The following is a 20,618-nucleotide window of genomic DNA, read 5'->3' on the forward strand; positions in this document are numbered from 1 at the left end:
TGCCCCACTTGTGAAACTCATTCCTTATAGAGGCGTGCCTGATGCCTAACTTGCTCTCCTTTAGGCGCCAGGCAAGCCTCTACAATGGAATGAGTTTCTTATAGAAACTGGGCTCCTTTGGGAGGAAGGGCAGTATATAAATGTAATAAATAATAATAATAAAAACTTTTAAAAATTATTTTGACAGGCCCTTTATATCCCATTATGCTCGTTTAATGATCATGGGGTTTTTTGTTGTTGTTGTTGTCAGTATGATGTAAATTGTAAAAAGCCCTGGAATCATTTTGATGAAGCAGTATATAAATCTTCTGCCATCCCCACACAGCACTGCTTGGATAAAACTAATAAAACATTTGCTTTTGTACAATAGCTTCCCTGTTTTAAGGGCTGGCATCCTTGCCTACTTACAAATGTATAAAGAGCCATTCTTTATTCATTTCTCTCCAATAATGTGATTTTACAAGAAACCAATTACTTCCATTTGTATTTCCGATTTAAAAATAATGGACCAAACTGCTGACAACTTTATCTAATTATATACCAGATTTCAGATCATGGCATCTATAAATCAATCAGTTAACTGCCGAAGGAAGTTGTTCTGTTCAGAAGTTTGTGCGATGTTACACATTCTAAGCATGTCCGATATAAAGGGCTGCTTATGCTCTAACTGGGGCTACGATCATAAACACTGTTATTTGGAAGTAAACTAATAGGAGTTACTTCAATGAAGTTGTTTGGGCTGCTGGTAGTTACACACCTTTAGATATTTTAAACCTTTGTAAATCATAGTGAATGACACCTAACACCATCAATACTGTTGCTGATACTGGTAGTTCTTTTTTCCTTTATTATCTGGGTTTTGTACAATGCAGGGAAGGATAGAAAAGAAAATGCAGATGCACAAATTTTCCATGCAAGGTAGAACTTGTAGCTCATTACTACAAAGATATAAAGAGATTATAAATATTTACTTCTCCCACCCCTTTTGCAAGAGACCTGGAAACAGTGATGGTAGACTTGCCAATCCATCAGAACCCCCCAACTTGGGCTGCTTCTGTCCCTTCCACAGCAGCTTGACCTATAGAAATCAGCAGGTGACACGTTTCACAGCATGGAGTGCTTGTATCATGACTTGCTCATGTCTGTCATCCCAGGCAAAGAAACTTCAAAAGTTGCCAATCCCACAGAGAGCAGAAGAGGCTTTCTTTCCCTAAAGAGACTAAACACTAATGACAGTTCCAGACAGATTGTGAAGGAAATGTTGAATAATGCACTTGAGCTCTCATCTGGCCAATAATTTAGCCCGTTTCCTTTGAGCCTGATCTTAACAGGTTCTTGACTGGAGATGATGAATTCCACCCCTGCTGAACTGAGATGCTGGTTTATTTGCTTCTGTCTTTTTCGCTTCATAGAAGCACCTCAGCTCATTCTATTTTACACTGTCCAGGTCATGTACTGCCTACGGTCTTCCTGGGTACGGCCACTCTCTTTAGGCAGCAGGGAGTTGAAAGCAAGGAAGAGTCGTGTATCTTTATTACACGTCACTTGTAAGATGATAAAAGTCGGGTGTTGCAGCAAGCACCTTTGCAGTGCTGCCAGTATCAGCCTTTGCCTGCCTACATGGGAATCTGCTACGCTGGTGGCACACCAGCCTGTATTTTATAAACAGGTTGTTTTAGCATACTAAAACATTTCATTTGTTAGGGCCACAACTATAACCAATATGTCTGCTTAAAGCTCTCTTGGAGGCATAGTATTAAGAAAAGCAACCACATATTGAAAACTAGTCTCCTTATAGGAACACAGGAAGCTGTCTTATACCAGGCAGACTATTTGTTCATCTTCTAGCCCAGTGATCAATGGGAGGTAGAGGCCAACAACATCTGGAGAGTCACAGGTTCCCCAACTCAATGGTAGCCCATTTGCAGTTCAAGGTTCTAGTTCTGGTGTACAAAGCCCTATGCAGCTTGGGACCAGAATACCTGAAAGCCCATCTTACCTCTTATATACCCAGTCGATCACTGCGCTCTGCAGGTGAAGGCCTCCTGCAGATACCATCTTATCAGGAGGTCCGTTCTGCACAACATAGGAAACGGACCATTAGTGTGGCGGCACCTACCCTGTGGAATTCCCTCCCCTTGAATATTAGGCAGGCACCACCTCTGTTATCTTTTCGGCACCTATTGAAGACCTTCCTCTTTCAACAAGCCTTTTAAGTTGAGACCTATCCCAGTCTGTGTCTGTGTTGGAATTGCTTTTAATATGTTTTTTTAAACCTTTTTCCCCCTAAACAATGGTTTTTTTAACCCTTTTTATTTAAGATGTTTTTAAAGCTTTTTTAAATAATGTTTTTAAAGTTGTTTTGTTTTAATGTATTTTAAGGTCTGTTTTTATGATGTTTTAAAGTGTTTTTACTGGTTTTGTTTGCCGCCCTGGGCTCCTGATGTTCTGACTACCAGCAGCTCTTTCCCACAACCTGCTGCTTTATCCTTTTAACTGGAGATGCTGTGAACTGAACCTAGAAATGTTTGTGTGAGAAGCATGTGCTCTGCCACTGAGCTAGAGTCTCTCTTCTAGGTGCTGCTTATCATCACAGAACCTCCCAAACTGCACACTGGGGGGGATTGTATCAGAAATAATTAACGGCTAAAACAGATACCCACATGGAAGCTATACACTGTGATCTGCTGCTCTGGCTTCACCACCTCCCAATTAGCCCCAGCTGCGGATACATCATTCTGCTACATTCTTTATCAGGCATGTGATTGGATCCTCCAGTCACTTCCCATGGACACAGCAGAATTGTCCACCCCTATCCACAACACTGGTATTTGCCACAATGGCATTCTCTTAAATGCTAACCGTGGCAATCACCTAGGGAGAGAGCAAGACAGCCAGCCCAGTGTAATGCTGGCTCTGTAGGAAGTCATTACATTTTTGTTCCTGGCAGTACTCAGGAACTCCACCACAGGGTCTAGAAATAGGGTGATCAAATGCAAGGGAGGACAAGAATCCTTTATTCAATAACAACATCAACAACAACAAACAATAACAACTTTAGAATAGTGACAGTAACATAGGGAAGTTCTGCAGATAACCCTTTTCTCAGCCATGTGTGACCACATTTGGCTGTACCTGCAAAATTCCTTCTTCTACAAACTAATCAAAGTTTAGGAGCCCTGCTTTCTTTTGCATCTTGTAATCCTACTTAGAAGCAAGCACATCACCAGACAGAGGAGAGCTGCCTAGAATGAGCAGCACCCTCTGCAATTTAGTTTTCCCACTGGTGCCCTGCCCCAACCTAGATCCATGCTCTTCAAAGCATTAGCTGAACCTCCTAAATGATGAATGAACAGGGCTTGATTTCTATAGTATAATTTGGTGGTTTAGTACTGCAGCTTAATATTACAGGCAGTAGGGGCTCAAATGTGTTTGGAAGCCTTCTTGGAAGCACATACCCCTAATCCCAGATGTATAGTCACTTGGTTATGGTTGGTCAGCAGTGAAAAGAGGAAACATGTCCGGAGACACTTTTCTATATTTTTGCTTCACCTGTTTCAGGGTTGAACCCTAGCATCAGACACAAGTTCTGGGGCTAAGCCTTTATGAGTAGGGTTGCCATATTGCCCGGATAGCCGGGTTTTACCCAGATTCTATGCATGCCACCCGGCACCCGGCACCCGGCTAGCCCCTTACGTGGCCCGGATTCTCAGCTTTAATATTTTTTTAAAAAATTAAGTTTCTAGGTGGTCCGGTTCTCAAGATATACATAAAAACGTCAGCCACCCCCCTCGACTGTTAAATCTTTCTTTAAGCAGTACTGTACTATAGCACTTTGTAGCTTTAACCCCGCCCATTCAGCATTGCAGCCAATCAGGGATTGTGTTTCAGTTTCATTGACCTTAGGCAGTGTCTAGAAAACAAAATGGTGGTTTCATCCCCCCCCCCGTTTATCTGAAAATCTCATAAATTGGGTAAGTATATACATTTCAGTTTTTTTTCCTCTTGTGTGCAGGAGTCAGAGCTTGGGCAGTGTTTTGAAAACCTTCCCAATACTTGCTGTTTGTAAAAGCAATGCTAATGCCATATGCCCAAAGTAAATCCCATTTAATTCAATAGGACTTACTTTGAGTAGACATGGTTATGAATGTGCTGAAAATCTATGGGACTTTGGAGTGAATGTAAAAAAGAATTATGTTTGTATTCTAACTCTTTCTGTCTCCAGTCCAATTTTAAAGCAGGTAGGCAGGGCTTACTTAGGTATTACAGTTTTTGTTCTGTAGGAAAGTAATACTGGTTTTCTTTAAACTAATACTGATTTTTCTGCAATGACCAACTGGTTTGACAATAAACTATTATATGGGCTGTATGTATTTATACATCTGCTGCGTGTGCGTGTATGGAGTCTTTCCAACACCCCTGTGAGGTAGGGTTGGAAACCAAGGCAGCTCACAACAAGAAATAAAGCCATTTAAAATCCAATGGCCATAAAACAAGTATAAACAGTTGCAAAACAGCGTAAAGTGGCATGATTCGGAATTTTGGGTTGTGTGAATGAAGTTGCTTATCACTTGAGGTTGCATTTCTGTCCCTGTTTGAGTAAGCCCCACTGAATACGCTGGGACTTTCTTCTGAATAAATAAATTTAGGATTGCACTATAAGTATCTTTACAGTTTGTGTAAATAATAAAATATATTTGATAGTCATGCTTATATACATATTTCTTCATTTATCATATTTTTGGTTTTTGGTTAGGAATCCTGACTGGTTGTGAGATGCTTAGTTTTTTGCCTTACTCAGGAATCTTGTTGTGGTTGGTATGGTATTACATTTAGGAAAGTGTTACTGCCTTCTGTGTTTTTTTTTCTTTTTGCATTTCACTTATCTTTAACCTCACTCCGTTACAGCCATAGAAGCAACAGCAGCATATGCAAGATAATTAACTCCCATTAGTGATAAGAACAAGAATTTATAATTATTATTTCAATTAAAACAAGAGGCTTGTCAATACTTTGAAGAGGACCAGCTATTTATTTTCTTTCTGAGCCCAGGACTGGGTCTTTCATGATGCCCGGTGTGTGTGGGGGAGCAGGAGAGTAGTCGATAAGACAGACATCCTGGCATTGGTAATCTAATTAGCAAGGTATGTGTGGGGTTGTTGCACACTTCCAGGCCCAGTTTCATTTTGAGTATGGAGGTGGAACCTGTGTAGATGTGGTTGAGATATTTTGAGTTAAGCAAAGCTCTGCTTTTATAAAACCTAAGAAACATACAGATACTTTGAATGTCTGAGTGCCTGCACCAGTGGAATACTGGAGGAACTTGTAAAACTTGCTGCAACAGTATTTAGAACGGAGCATGTGGTGTGAAAGACTCCTTTTCCTAACAGTTTGGCTTGTTTTTCTCCACCCACCACATCTCTGAAATATATTGTATATGTTATGGTTAACCGTGCTGCTGCCCTGACTTACTTTATGTTTGTTGCTATTTTGTGTTTTTATTATGTTTTTATATTGATTGTGTGTTTTTATTGTTTTTATTATATTTGTAAGCTGTGCTGAGCTCTGTTTTTAACAGCAAAAGGGCAGGATATAAATTCTCTTAATCAATCAATAAATACTCCATAGTGTTGGAAACTAGAGTCTAGGTATTTAAGGCTGAAAATGTTGCTTTAAAAAAAAAGATTTCTCACATCTTTCCCCAGTTTTTGGTGGTTATTCCTAGGCACAAAAACAAAACAACTGGACAATCCAAATATTAATATGCAAATATTTGCATAATATGCAAATAATTTGCATAATATGCAAATTAACCTGCCTGGATTTGTGGAACTGGAATATGGCAACCCTATTTATGAGACCTGGCTCAAATAAAGAGATTCAATTTGGGTTGGTAAGAATCATTTTGGCGTAAGCAAGTTGAGCATCTAGTCTGCACCACTGCCTTTCTCCTCTTGCCACCTGCTTACCTGTCCATCAGCTGCTATACTGCTATCCCGGTAGTTGAATGGGCCTTTTAAAACTTGATAAATAAGTGGGACAGCCCTCTAGCTATGCCATCTTTTCAGCAAGTGAAAGGGCAGTGCAGCACTATGGCATGCATGCTGTCTCTTATGGGCAAAGGGCTGCTTCACACACGTGAATGGTTTCCAGAGAATCGCTGTTAATTCTCTGTGGGCATTGTGTGCAGAACTGTACTATGTAAGCTCGGACTCCACAGATACCATTCCAGTCATGTGACAGCTTTACATGCTGCTAGGATCAAGGAAATTGCAGAAGGAAGAGAGGTCCATATGCAAAAGAAGTTTGCTGTTTTGAAAAAATATTACATAACAAACTGTGCTCCTGGTCAGACTAAGCAAGCATAATAGTTTCTAAAAAATAATTCATATGCTGCGATTTTCTGCTTGCATTTGTGATGCTTGTTCTGGGGACCAATTCAAAAAAGACGTTGTGTGCATCTGCTGATGCAGTAAATAAAACTTCATGAGGCTACATTTTTATAAGCAATGGCTATTGAGGGCAGGTAAAGCTATTTGTGAACCTGCAAACATCTATTTAGTCATGAAACTGAAGTCTGAAGCAAGACCTAAATGTCTTCATGCCTAGAAGCATTTACAACTGCTTTCAAAAATATAACCCTACCTCATCCCCAAAACCAATCAAACAAGAATATTCCTAAACCTAGGACAAGCACAGTAGGGATGGTCAAGGACAGGGAGCATTTGATTCTGCAAGTCTTTAGATTATGTTGGGTAGATGACTGGATGTCTCTGAGACAAGCCACAGAGTCACACTAACCCGAGTAAGGACCAATGGAGACAGTCCATTTGGGGTATGTACCTATATAAAGTTTGAGTTCCAAAACAATACCCACGTACGATAATAAGGCCCACACTCCAGGAAACACAATGGGCCGGCTCCCTTTTGGTATTATGGGGAAATGTATGTGATCCTGAGAATGAAGTTCAGGCCTGCATAAACTTGTGACTACAAAGATGAATGGTAGCCTATTAGGGGCTCTATAAACTTCATCTTTCCCCCCCATGCCTGTTTTTGCAGTGCCAGGCATAGTTGGGCCTTTGGCAGGCCAAAATTCATGGCTGATGATGGGCTAGATTTGGCTTGGTAGGTTGTAGTTGTGCTGGCTTAAGCTCTATTCACGCGTTCAGTCCTGAGAGGGAGGGCCACACTTGCTGGGCCTGCTTCTGTCTATCACATCCCTGTTTGCTCTCACACCATGCTCCCCACATTGGAGGTGAAAGTCTGAAGCTGGAAACCTGCTGTAAATGATTTAGAGCTCCCCCTCTCCCCCGTATGGGATTCTAATCACATCCAAGTAGGGCCTGGATGGGAATATCCACACTGGTCTCTAGAAGGGGCTAATGTCCAAATCATTTGGCATACAATGAAGAGTCACAGAGGTCAGAGTTACCTTTTAAAAACAGGCAGATAAAACAAAACAAAATAAAAACCAGAAGATCTAGCAATGAAAATACAACACAATCCCATAACAGCAGCCAACACTATTATTCATAAACTCTGGATCTATCTTGACAACTCCTGCTGTGATTTAGCATTTGAAATGACCTTTGTCGATGACAGAACTTAGCCCTCTTCAGTCATTATTTGCAGGAACATGGAAAGCAAGTACAAAGGGGCTCTGGGGCCATTCTCTTAGCCCCGCTACTCTTGTCATCCTGCTCATGCTGGCTGCTAATAAGTTTTAACTGTGCAGGGACCCTTTTCTACTCAGGGAGAGAGGCTTCCCATGTGATTTAGAAGATCAAGGTTCTAACTTACGTGTGGAGCCTCTGTGGCCTTGTTTGCACAGAACATTAAGCCAAACTATGGCTTAGCATGAACCAGCAAACATGACAGTGCACAGAGAGAAACACATGGCTACTTTGCTGCTCCCCTGCACTCGCGGCTGCTGTGCTACCAGGGCTAATCCATGGTTTGTTTCAGTGCTGCTTGGAGCAAGCCAAACCATGAGCCTGGGTTCAGATGTAACACTAAGCCAAATTATGGCTTCGCACGGCAGGAGCAAGGAAGGAGCAAAGCATCTGAGATTGTCTCTTTGTGCACCAGCAAGCTTGTTTGCTCATGCTAAACCATAGTTTGGATTAGCATTACAGGCAAACCAGGCCAATAAGTAGAAAAGGAGCCTTGCTGCAGAAAGTACTGGTGAGCTGGTGAGCAGCCAACACAAGTGGCAGGATGAGAGTGGTGGGGTTAAAAGCATGGCCCCAGAGTCCCTTTCTGCTCACTTCGTCTCTAAAGTATTACTAGTTAATTCTGTGGGGTTTTAAAACATGAAATGTGATCTTTTCTGATGTTGTTTTAAAAACTCAAACGAGACATTTTATATTTTGTGAATTATCCCATATTAACTGTTTTACAGAAAAATGCAAAACAGACACAAACCACTAATAGTCTGATCTAAGACGGAGTCTGGCAAGTAAATATCCAGGACAGGCCATGTGGACCGCTGTGTCAGCAAAATATAAGAAAAGATGGCATCATGTGCAGGCAGATATACTAGCACAGATATCTAGGACTGACATGTACATGCTGAGTCATTTATGCTATGGAAACATGTTTCTTGAATATAGCTGATGAACAGCTTATAACATAAGGCTTTGGGTAAAATGTAGTAGCAGTTTTGCCTTCCTTACATATTCAACAGACAATCTCTAGATTCTCTACGACAACATTTGTTTATTGTGTTTTTTTTAAATAGCGTATTGTATCTGGCCAGAAAATGATGTTTTTTGTTTGCTGGAGACACAACTGTAGGAACATACTGTTTTCAAACATGAAAAATTAGACTCACTTAATCACATAAGAATCTCATGATGTTAGGTTTCAGGACAGTCTCTTTACGCCTTGCAAGAAAAAATTGGCAACCAAGTCACTAACATGATGTAAAGTCAATGGAGTTCTTGTTTCCCTCTCTTCTTTTGCTCATATTACATAAAAGGTCTTAAGATATAGAAGGGGATACCCCCTGCAATCCCCGGGTGCTGATCGTGAACAGTACAACTTAACTTATGTAAGATAGGTCATCTAAATGGGAGTGCTGCTCACACAGGACTATAGTGTCACAGGGGTGCAACGAAACAGAGTTTTCAGCATAACAAAATATGAATTACAGGAATCTACCATGTGTTTTTTAAACAAAGCATTCATCTCAGAATAAAGTCACTATATTAAATGGTGGGATTTTGTTTTGCTTTTTCTAGGCTTCAGCAGTGTTGTTTCTCATCCTCATATACAGAACAACAATCTTGCAGAGGTTATTACTGTAAGTAATACTCCAACAGCAGAGGGCATAGGAAGAAGGCAGTTCTAATCTGTCTTTTAAACATGGCCCAGGTGTCCTCTTTTAAACTAGGCAGTCCAATCTATGAGATGCTGTTGGGGCTGGTGTCCAGTTTCCAGATGGTGTACAGTACCATCTTTTGCCCCCCCCCCTTTTGATGACCTATTTCCCCTCCATTGATAATGCAACAATCCCCACCCTACTTATCATACAGCCACAAGAGTGGCTGTATACTATAGCCAATGTGGATTTTTCACATTCTGCAATGTTAAATTGAAAATACCCCGTGCCATTCTGCTGCTTCCCATAAGCTCATTTCAAAACAAAACCTTACAAAACTTATAGTCATGAACTCAGAAACGCTTGCTTAACAACCCTCTAAACTTTCATGGTGATACACAAAACAGTCAGAGAGAATTGAGAGTTCAAAGTGTAAAACAAGAGAAATAAAATTCAGAGCCCTTTTGGACTTTTTTCTGTCAGTGGTCTCATAATTTGTTGAAATTAATTAAAAATCAGCCATGCTCACAGAGTACCTGTAATCTTATTACTGACCTTGCCTCATACTCTGACCTTCATCTTCTGCAGTTTAAAAGTTAAAAAAATGCCTGGCTGATTTTTAATTAATTAAGAAATTTTACATTGCAATCTATTATAGTGTTGGGCATGCTCAGTAAGAATCATCTGTGTACTAAAAGCCAGACTCACAGCCGATTGGCTTGGCTACTCAGGTGGCCACACCCACACCTTTATTTCACTGTAGGCAGTCATGGCTTCCCCCAAAGGATCCTGGAAAGTGTAGTTTGTGGAGGTGCTGAGAGGTGTTAGGAGACTCTCAGCACCTTTCACAAACTACATTTCCTGGGATTCTTTGGGGGAAGGCATGACTGTCTAAAGTGAAATAAAGCTCTGGTGTGGATGTGGCCAGGGGCTTTGATTTAAATTTGGGTGGGAGAATAGGGCACACTCACACGGCGATTTACTGTGTATCTGGTGACCAATAAAAAGGCTTTGAAATTAATAAAAATAAATTTGACACAGGTTTCTAGGATGAATAATGAGAGAAATATCATCTTCTAGGTTATATTCTCTGTAGAAACAGTAGTAACACAGAAAAAGAAGCAAAGTAAGAACACCAACAAACATGCAAAAATTTAATTCTCCATCTTTGGACATGGCAGGTGTTGCCACCACTCGCCATATGCTCAGAGGCACGTTACCAAATTCTTCCAAGGTACACAAGAAGTGGATTGGACTGTGAAAGACCAACCCAAATTGTGTTTGCATTTTTATAAATCTGTAGGACAGTACAATATCTCAGAGAGGAGGTCAGGTCTCCTGCTCCCCTGGTGCATTCATTATAACTGCCCAATTTCCCTGCTTTTTAAAGTATGATAGAAATATTTGTTGGCTATAGGTTCTAGGGTTGCCAAGTCAGAAGCATCCCAAACCCTGAGATTTTTAGGGGCGGGCCCGAGTGATGTCATTAAGCATGACACATTAAGCATCAACTACAGTTGCCTGGAGCATAGAATAAAAAAAACACATTTCCCTGATTGGAAATTAAGATAGAATTCTTAGTTCAAAGATTTGGGTAGAGATCATTTAATCTAGCCTACTTGCTTCTGGCAAGAAGGGTTTAAGTGCCCTCAGGCCAGGCCAGTCACCAGAAGGCCATTGTTAAAAGAAAGGAGCCTAGTGTTGTGGAGATGTTAGATGGGAGAACTCAGGACTAAAGATGGATGCCCTTGAAGGCTAATTCTAAACATACTTACTAATGACTACTTCATTGAACACAATAGGACACACTTCTGAGTAGATATAGTTTGGATTGTGCTGTTAGTAAAGCTTGACTAGGGATCCTCAGCAAATATATCCATATCCAAGTAGGGTTGGCAACCCCCTGCCTGGAATGCCCTGCCCCTATCTTTTAACATGGCTGCTCCAAACCTCTTTACAGATTTTACCCTTCACTTCAGAAAGAGGTCTGAGAAATGAGTATGAGTAAGAACATTATCTACCCTTTTCTGTCTACCCTGTGGGCTGCTATAAACTCACTTTGACAGCCAACCCAATTCCAGTGAGTAATAACTGACAAAGAGAAAACATACATGGTTTGGTCTACCTTCATAGGCAGCAGCTTGGGAACAACAACAATTGCAGCCACACTTCCCAGTATGTGAATTCTCTTTTACCACTACTGGGCAAGAAACACACTGTCATGCAACCAAAAAGGTGCATCAGCAGCAGGGCCGCCCCAGCCATGCTGGGGCCCTTGGGCACCAACCTGTCCCGGGCCCCAACACTCCCCTTCTGCGATTCGCAGCAAGATTTGTACAGCAGATTGCTGGGCGGGAGATCCCAAGCTGCCTGCCATTCTCCCGCTCTACTTACCTTTCTCTGTGCCATTTTTTCGGCGGCACGCACTGCACACACAGGTTTGCCATCAATCAAGATGCGGCCGAAGTTTCCCTAAGGGGCTGAAGCCTCTGCTGCCATCTTGGTTGATGGCAAACCTGCACGTGCAGTGCGCGTAGCCACAAAAAACAGCAGAGAGAAAGGTAGGTGAGGCGGGGGAATGGTGGGTGGCTCTGAAGCTCCTGCCCCGCTATCCACGGCAGCAACCTGCAGCAGATTGCGAAAGGGGAGCGCAGGGGCCCTCGGCCAGTGCCCCACTTGGCTGCTCTTTAGAACCGGCCCTGAAATCAGTTCGTTTACGGGGGTTGAAATGACCACATAGAACCACTGTTGTTGCTTCTGTGGATGTAAGGGAGTGAGGTTAAAGGTAAATGAAATGCAAATAGAAAAAGAAAAACAAAAGGCAGTGATGATTTCCTAAATGCAATACCATACCAACCACAACAAGATTCTTATGAGTAAGGCAGAAAACTCAACATCCCACAACCAGTCAGGATTCCTAACCAAAAACCAAAACTAAAAAAATCCAGGCAGCCAATCAGCCAAGATCACAGAAATCCCCAGGCATCATAACCTGACCCAGGGACTGCAGTTAATTTAGCATGCTGTGGCACAATTGCTGACATGAGTGAGACCCTATCAGCACATAATACCTCTGCTCTGAAATCTGCACTGATTGCTGATTTGCTAGCAGGCCAAGTTCAATATGTGCTTTCCATGTTACAGCTGCCACATAGTACTTGTTCTGCTCTTGTAAGAAATCAGTCCTTTAGTATGGCAGCACCTACACTTTGAAACTCCCTGCCTACTGACATTAAGCATAAAGCCTTTATTGTACTCTTTTCAGCACCTGCTAAAACCATTTTTGTTTAGGCAAGTCTACCCAGGCATGTAGAAGCTATTGTGTATTATATCTGTTTTTAACTCATTGTTGGTTTTATTATTTTGAATGTTTTAAAATACTGTCTTTAACTGTTTTTGCCAATAATACTGTTTTAATTCCTGTAAAACGCTTTCATATTTTTTACAATAAAGTGGTATATAAATGTTGTAAATAAAATACATAAATAAATTTTGGAGTCACTGTTGCCCTTGGGCCTCTTTCCACTTTTAGGAACCAAGGAATCTGCATTATACTGACTTAGGCCATTTGGTACCATCTAGCTCAGTAATGATGACATGGACTAGGATTGGCTCTCCAGGATTCCAGGTAATAGTCTTTTCCAGAAATTGGATTTTAGACCTTTGCATGCAAAGCATATGCCTTATCATTGAGCTATATCCATTCCCCTGTTTAAAAAAGTATATTTAAAATTGTTCTTTTCAATTCATTAATGAATGCTCAGCATACCTAGGGCAGATCCTCACTATTCATTTGAAGCACATTCAACACACATTTGAAGGACATAAATCACACCACAGAATCATGGGAACTGTAGTTTATTAAGGGTGATGGTAACTGTAACTGTGAGGGGGAAACTACACTTCCCAGGATTCTTTAGGGAAAGTCATGCACTTTAAATGCAAGTTGGATGTGCTTTAAATGTATTGTGTGGATCTACTTAATAAACTTTGCCTGCATGTAAATAATTTTAATTAATTTTTAAAATGAAAATAGCTATAAAGTTTACAGGGTGACCATGGGCTGCTCACCATATCTCAACCTATCTGCCCCTCAGGATGAAAAGCAGCAGAGGGGAACCATGACCACCCCAAGAAGAGCACACTTAAAATGTAGTGGAAATAATAATACACAACCATTGTGTGAAATCATATAGTTTTTGGGACATAGTTTGAAGAAATATTTATATAAGCATGACTTCCAAAGAAGTTTATTATTTACACAACCTGTAAAGATATTTGTAGTTTACTCAAAAGCAAGCCCCAACGTATTCAGTGGGGCTTACTCAAACAGGGACAGAACTGCAACCTCAAGTGATAAGCAACTTCATTCACACAACCCAAAATTCCAAATCATGCCACTTTACGCTGTTTTGCAACTGTTTATACTTGTTATGGCTATTGGATTTTAAAGGGATTTATTCCTTACTGTGAGCTGGCTTGGTTTCCAGTCGGTTTGTGCTTTCCTCTTTAACTTTCATCAGCATTCATTGCAAATCATTAGTGGTTTCTGCTAGTAGTATGGTATCGTCTGCATATCTTAAATTATTAATATTTCTCCCTCCAGTTTTCACACCTCCTTCATCTTAGTCCAATCCTGCTTTCCATATGATATGTTCTGCGTATAGATTAAACAAATAGGGTGATAAAATACACTCCAGTCTCATACCCTTTCTGATGGAGAACCAATAGGTTTCTCCATATTCTGTCCTTACAGTAGTCTCTTGTGCAGAGTATAGGTTGCGCATCAGGACAATCAGATGCTGTGGCACCCCCATTTTTTTTAAATCATGCCATAGTTTTTCATGATCTGCACAATCAAAGGCTTTGCACATGGTAATTTCCTTCTGAAATTCCTTGGTCCATTCCATTATCCAACGTATGTTTGTGATGGATTTCCCTTTCTAAATCCAGTTTGGACATCTGGCATTTCTCGCTCCATATACGGTAAGAGCCTTTGTTGTAGAATCTTGAGCATTACTTTACTTGCATGGGATATTAAGGCAATAGTTTGATAATTACTGCAATTCCCTGGGATCCCTTTTCTTTCAAATTGGGATGTATATTGAACGCTTCCAGTCTGTGGGCCATTGTTTTCTCTTCCATATTTGTTGACAAGTTTTTGTCAAAATTTGGATAGATTCAGTCTCAGTAGCTTGTAGCAACTCTATTGGTATGCCATCTGTTCCTGGTTATTTGTTTCTTCCAAGTATTTTAAGAGCAGCTTTCACCTCACATTCTAAAATTTCTGGTTCTTCATCATATGGTTCCTCCATTAATGAATCTGTCATCCTTGCTTCTCTTTTATAGAGTTCTTCAGTGTATTGCTTCCAACTTCCTTTTATTTCATCTCAGTCAGTCAGTGTGCTCCCCTGTTGAATATTCAACATGCCTACTCTTGGTTTAAATTTCCCTTTAATTTCTTTAATCTTTTGGAATAGGGCTCTTGTTCTACCCTTTTTGTTGTCATCTTCTATTTCTATACAATAACTATTGTAATAGTTCTCTTTGTCCCTACTTACTAGTCACTGTATTATTGCATTTAGGGTTCTAACCGTGTTTCTATCTCCTTTTGCTTTCCTTCTCTCTTTAACCATTTGAAGAGTTTCTTCGGTCATCCACTGAGGTCTTTCTCTCTTTTTAACTACAGGTATTGTCTTTTTGCATTCTTCCCTGATAACGTCTCTGACTTCACTCCATAGTTCTTCTGTTTCCCTGTCAACTAAGTTTAAAGCCTCAAACCTGTTCCTTATTTGATCTTTATATTCTACTGGGATGTTATTTAAATTGTATGTTGGCATTATGATTGCTTTGTTCTTCTTCTTTAGCTTTACTTTATTTTCGATATTACCAGTTCATGATCTGTACCACAATCTGCTCCTGGTCTTGTTTTCACAGAAAGTATGGAACTTCTCCATCTTCTGCTACCAATTATATAATCAATTTGATTCCTATATTGACCATTTGGTGATGTCCACGTGTACAGTCGTCTTTTCGGTTGCTCAAAAAATGTGTTTGCAAGAAACAAATTATTGACTTCTTTGCTATGTTCACTCAAAAATCCCATTAATTTACAGCACAATCCTAACCATGTCTACTCAAAGTAAGTCCTATTGAATTCAATGGGGTTTACTCCAGGTATGTGGGATTAGCATTGCACCTTTACTCCAAGAAAAGCAAGTATAGGATTAAAGCTTCATATTGGTAAGGATTTCAAAACACTGCCGTCTTCAACAGCCAAGAAAAATTTAAACTTGTTTGACTCCTGCACACAAGAGAGAACAAGAATGAAAGCTACAGATAAGCAGGAAAAAAATAACAGTTTTCTGGTCTTGCAATGGGGTCAAAGCTCTGCCTGGAGATCAACAAATCACAACCCTGACTCCAAACCTGAAAAGGCGGGGTTAGAGTACCCAGCTACAAGCTCCTGTAACAGAAGTTGTGGGGGGCGGCTGACATTTTGGTGTATATTTTGTAAACCAGACTACCTAGAAACTTTATTATTATTTTTAAATGAAAACTGAGGGTCCGGAGATTAAGCTAAGTCACCTAGGGCTGTTTTAGCATTTTGCCAGCCTCCTAATTTGCGCAGACTGTTAGTGAGAGCTGTGCTTAAGCCACCTATCACCAATCCTGGGTCTCATCCTTGTCACTCTACCTGTGTGTACCTCAGAGAGACAGCTATTTTTACAAGCACTAGGACAGGCAGGACATATTACGTCAAACAGAACATCACCTGCATATCCTGCAATATAATTTATGTTATTGAATGCAAAAGACCAGGACGTCATATCCAATATGTAGGAAAAACCACAACTGACCTACACACACACTTCAGAAACCACAAATCGGCAATCTTAACAAAAAAAATGGAGCAACTAGTTGCAGAACATTTCAGCATTGAGGGCACAGCCTGTTGGACTTTTCTATAACAACGATAGAGATGTCAACAGATCCAGCAGCATTGACCAAAAGGAAGAACTTTTGGATTTACTCTCTGGACACATTGGCACCACATGGCCTGAACCTGGAGGACAGTACCACCACTACTTAGCTTCTGCAAATGAAGCCCCTCTGAGCATTCCATCCTCAAAACTCTATAACTGCCACCTTGGTAATAGCATTTGTATGTTAGCAGCTGATGAAGGCAGAAGCTGAAACGTTTTGTTAATACAATAAAAACCTCTGTTTTGTTAATCACAATTACGTTTATATATTTTTAGGTGATTAACGGAATCCTTATAGGGATCCAGAGCAAGCTTGAGTGAAGTTCTGTTTGTTGCTTTCAAAACTGTCTATATCTGCCCCTGAACTCTGACATGTTTCTGTGAGACTCGATATCCAACTCTCTCACAGGCTTTCTTGAGCCCAGGGAGGTAGGTTCAGTTGTGGCAGTGGCAGATGTGGGCATTGCATTCACTCTCATTTCCCTGTGGGTGCCTGTTCCCTAACCCCAGTCAAGTACCAGCATTTTTAAAATCAAATGCTGATAATCCAGTTGCAGGCACCAGATGATTGCAACAACACTTTACAGACTTACTAGGCCTTACAACACTTCTGGGCCTCAGATCTGTATAAGCATTAAGTATAAGAGGAGACATCTCCTTGAAACAGGAAATCTGTACATCCTTAAAAACAACAACCTGGTACATAAAAGCAACACCAAGATTAGTATAGCACCACCACCACCAGTTTTTAGTAAAGCGCATAGTGGTCTACTGATACTGTATTGCTTTGCATCCACCTCACAACCTCATTGCAACAAAACCTGACACATTCTGAGGGCCCCTGGTGTACAAAAGCCAGAACAAGGTCTCCCTTGTTCAAGTTCTGCATTCATTAAACCTCCCCCCCTCTTTTTTTTGCAGTGCTCACAGTTTTTCCAGTCTACTGTCAGTTTCCACCAAGTTGGCAACTACTGAATTTTTATTTCTAGCTAGATGGCATACTCCCCCTCAACTCTGAAATAAAATATTTACTAGCTTTCATCAAAGGAACCTAATGGAGTACCAGGTTGGACCACCTCCATGCTTGCAGATTGTTTGTTTTATTCCCGTGCTGTTATGTAGAATAAAATACTGCACTCTAGCAAAGTTTAGACGTTTTGTAAATTGTGGTGCATTGGCAAACGGGGCAGCTTGAAAAGCCCTGCCAGTGTGGACTTCAGTATCAATGCGTTTTTCTGTCTGATATTTCCATAAATGTACTCAAGTTCTTTTAACACAGAACTGAATGACGCTAACATTAGCAATGGAAAAGAAACAGAGCAGATGCTCAGCAGTGTAGCCACACCTCTGTTTGCTTTCCATATATGAAAGTATCTCATCAGTTTCTGGATCTCTGTGTGAAACCCTGGAGGTACTGAAGCTCACGCATATGCATTCTGCCAAGATATGTTCTGTGATTATGGCATCGTCAAAAGAGTTAGTCCCTCAGGCAAACGGGAATTTGTTGCAATGTGAAAAGAGGCTTGCTCACATTCTAATATACAGGTGTGGCATTTTGCAGATTAAAAAACATGTTCCCAGGTGAGCGCAATCTCCAGCGCCAGAAAGTCAGAAGTCTATTATTACTGTCCCTTTCAATGGCCCCAGATTCATAACGCTGTGAGAGTGGACTTTTAAGCCAAGGAAATGAGGGCCTGGCCTACAAATCACAAGTCCCTGGTTTGAATCTTGTGTCTCCTACAAACTCACTAGTTTGCCTCAGGCAAGCCACTTTCTCTCAGCTGCTGTCCCCTGTCTTCAGTATGGGGGATAGTAAAAGAAACTTACCTTGCAGGGTTGTTGTAAGGATTAGAACTCAATAATGCACATAAAGCACTTTGAACACTCAAAAACACTAAACAAATATTAAATATTGTTTTTATTAATGTGGGGATCTAAATGCCCAATTCTAACAGGTGCTAAGAAGAGTCATCATTTTAATGTCAGTAACAAACAATGGCCTTCTCAAACATAATCTAAACACACAAAAAAGGGTGAACTGAGGGAGGTAAGAGAAAGGTGAGCAACCAACAGACTAATAAGTGAGGAAGTTCTCCCCAAAATATATCAAAACTGTACCAGTTGAAACTGAAACCTGCAGTTTGCAAAAATGGACCTTTGACAATAGTTCCCATCACCTTCCTTGCTCTTTAGAATGACTGTTTAGCATCAATGAGTTTTATGCAGCAATTAAAAAATCACAACTGATGATCATCAGAGTTATTTGCCTTACTATGTGATTAAGATTGCCCCAGGTTTGCAATGCACATCAAAATCATGCTCCAGAAAAAAACAACAGTGCAGCTGATTTAGCACAGACAGCTAAAAAAAGGGCTGGCTTTACAGCCTTGGCAAGACAGAGTAAGTGAATCAATGCCTTTATGCATCACACTGTGTGCTTGGCACACTCAAAGGCAACCTCAATTTACTTTTTTCCTCTCGCTGGAAAGGAACGAACAGAATTTGGTGCAGAAAGAATCCTCTGCAGTATTTATCGCACTGGCCACATTAAATGACAGGCATTGGGGTCATTGTGGTAAGACACAGAAAACATGCTCTGATATATTTTCAAAGGCCAGCCGGATTTTTGTTGTCTGGGGTATATCTGGCTTCCAGATATTTTTGGATCTTTGTTAACTTCCGGGGTGCATTAAAGTTTGTCATTTGTTTAACCTTTGTTATTTGCTTAACCTTTGTCATTTGTTAACTTCTGGGGTGCATTAAAGTTTGTCATTTGTTTAGTTTTTTTAAATTGCATGGAACCAGGCTTCTGCATGCATATTCCTAGTTATATGAAAAATAGGTCTGGCACATTGTGGAATCCCCCAGTCTGAACCAGGCAGCCAAAACTGTGTGTATTTATTTTTTAAAAAATGGAATCCTGCTGATCAGCTGTTTGGAAATGGAATGGTAGGCGGCATTCAGTATCCCCTCCATGCATACACTCCTCATCCTTGCCAAACAGCTGATTAATGGGATTGAAGCTACAGTTGCTCTACTAAATCAGAGGCCATGGGTGTACATACTGTAAATATTACTTTACATTTCATGTACATTGACTCAATCAAAATAATAGATGTAGTATATAACAAGATAGAAATAAGATCGAGCTACAGCTTGAAAAGCAATTCTGGCATTTGTTCTCTCTGGCATTAAGCCCATGAGAAGAGGAGTTTGCGGGAAAGACAAAAAAATGCTTATATATGAATGTGCATCCCACTATGATCAGCAGCCCTCTCTGTATGCAACAGGGAATAGAAGATGTGGTCAGAATGGTGGCATCATGCTGAGCTGTCATAGAAACAATAACATATCAAGAAGAGAATCTGAGAAAGCTTCCTCATATTTTATGTCCCACAAAGTTCTCTTGCAAAATGATGACTGACCTCTACACCCTCTGACTGTGGTGGATCACAGTTTTTCGAGCCCCATAAGTGCTCTTCAGTTCTCTTTTCACCCTCGATGACCATTACCTTTATTATTGAAAAAATGAAGGTTGGGAATGCTCTTTAGAGAGTTACTCCTGCTCTTGCGATATTGTCAAAGGTAGTGAACCTACTACATTTGCTTGTTGTGTTACATTTCCTGTGTCCAGCTATGTACCTCCTGGGAATGTTTTTTTTTACTGCTTCCATCTTTTCTTCTAGCCATAGCAAAATAAAACAGCAGCCACTGTGGTATTCTCTTTGAAAGCTCTTGGGGAGAGATTCCGTCAACATTTCCTGTTTCTTTTCCTTAGAATACATTTTATTTAAGCACCCAGTTTCTTCTAAAGAACAAGAACATGTAACTGTGGGATGTTAGTTAGCACCCAGTTCCATCAAACATGCTCCATCTAGAACATTAGGCTCCCAAGAGTTCACAGATTTGCTCAAATATATTGATTTTCCTCCCTAGCCCCACATCGCCAAAATGTCCTGCGCGGAGGCACAGGGAGAGTTCCCAATGATACTGATGATGTCAAGGTGGAAGATTTGCCTTCCTTGGCTCCTCAGAGTGTGAGCTTCTGTGGTCATCTGAAGGGAAAGGAAGCTAAGATGCTCCTCCCCTCTGCACTTTTTGGTGGAATTCTGAACAAGTCCATTTGAAGCAAAACTCATGTGTTATAAAAATGATGGTATAGCGTCAGATGGAGGGACGAGGAGAGAGGAATATTGGAAGCTGCCTTATAGGGTCAGACTGTTGGTCCATCTAGCTCAGTATCGTCTACACTGACTGGCAGTGGCTCTCCAGGGCTTTAGACTGGGGTCTGTCCTGGAGATGCCCAG

General features: G+C 40.7%; 1 protein-coding gene across 2 annotated transcripts in view; it reads right to left on the reverse strand.

The window, feature by feature from the left end:
- ABTB2 (ankyrin repeat and BTB domain containing 2) overlaps positions 1–20,618 on the reverse strand; it is a 229,774-nt gene that overhangs the window by 64,196 nt on the left and 144,960 nt on the right. The gene's annotated exons all lie outside the window — the stretch shown is intronic.

The sequence above is a fragment of the Rhineura floridana genome, chromosome 2 (assembly GCF_030035675.1).
Source record: "Rhineura floridana isolate rRhiFlo1 chromosome 2, rRhiFlo1.hap2, whole genome shotgun sequence".
Lineage (NCBI taxonomy): Eukaryota > Metazoa > Chordata > Lepidosauria > Squamata > Rhineuridae > Rhineura > Rhineura floridana.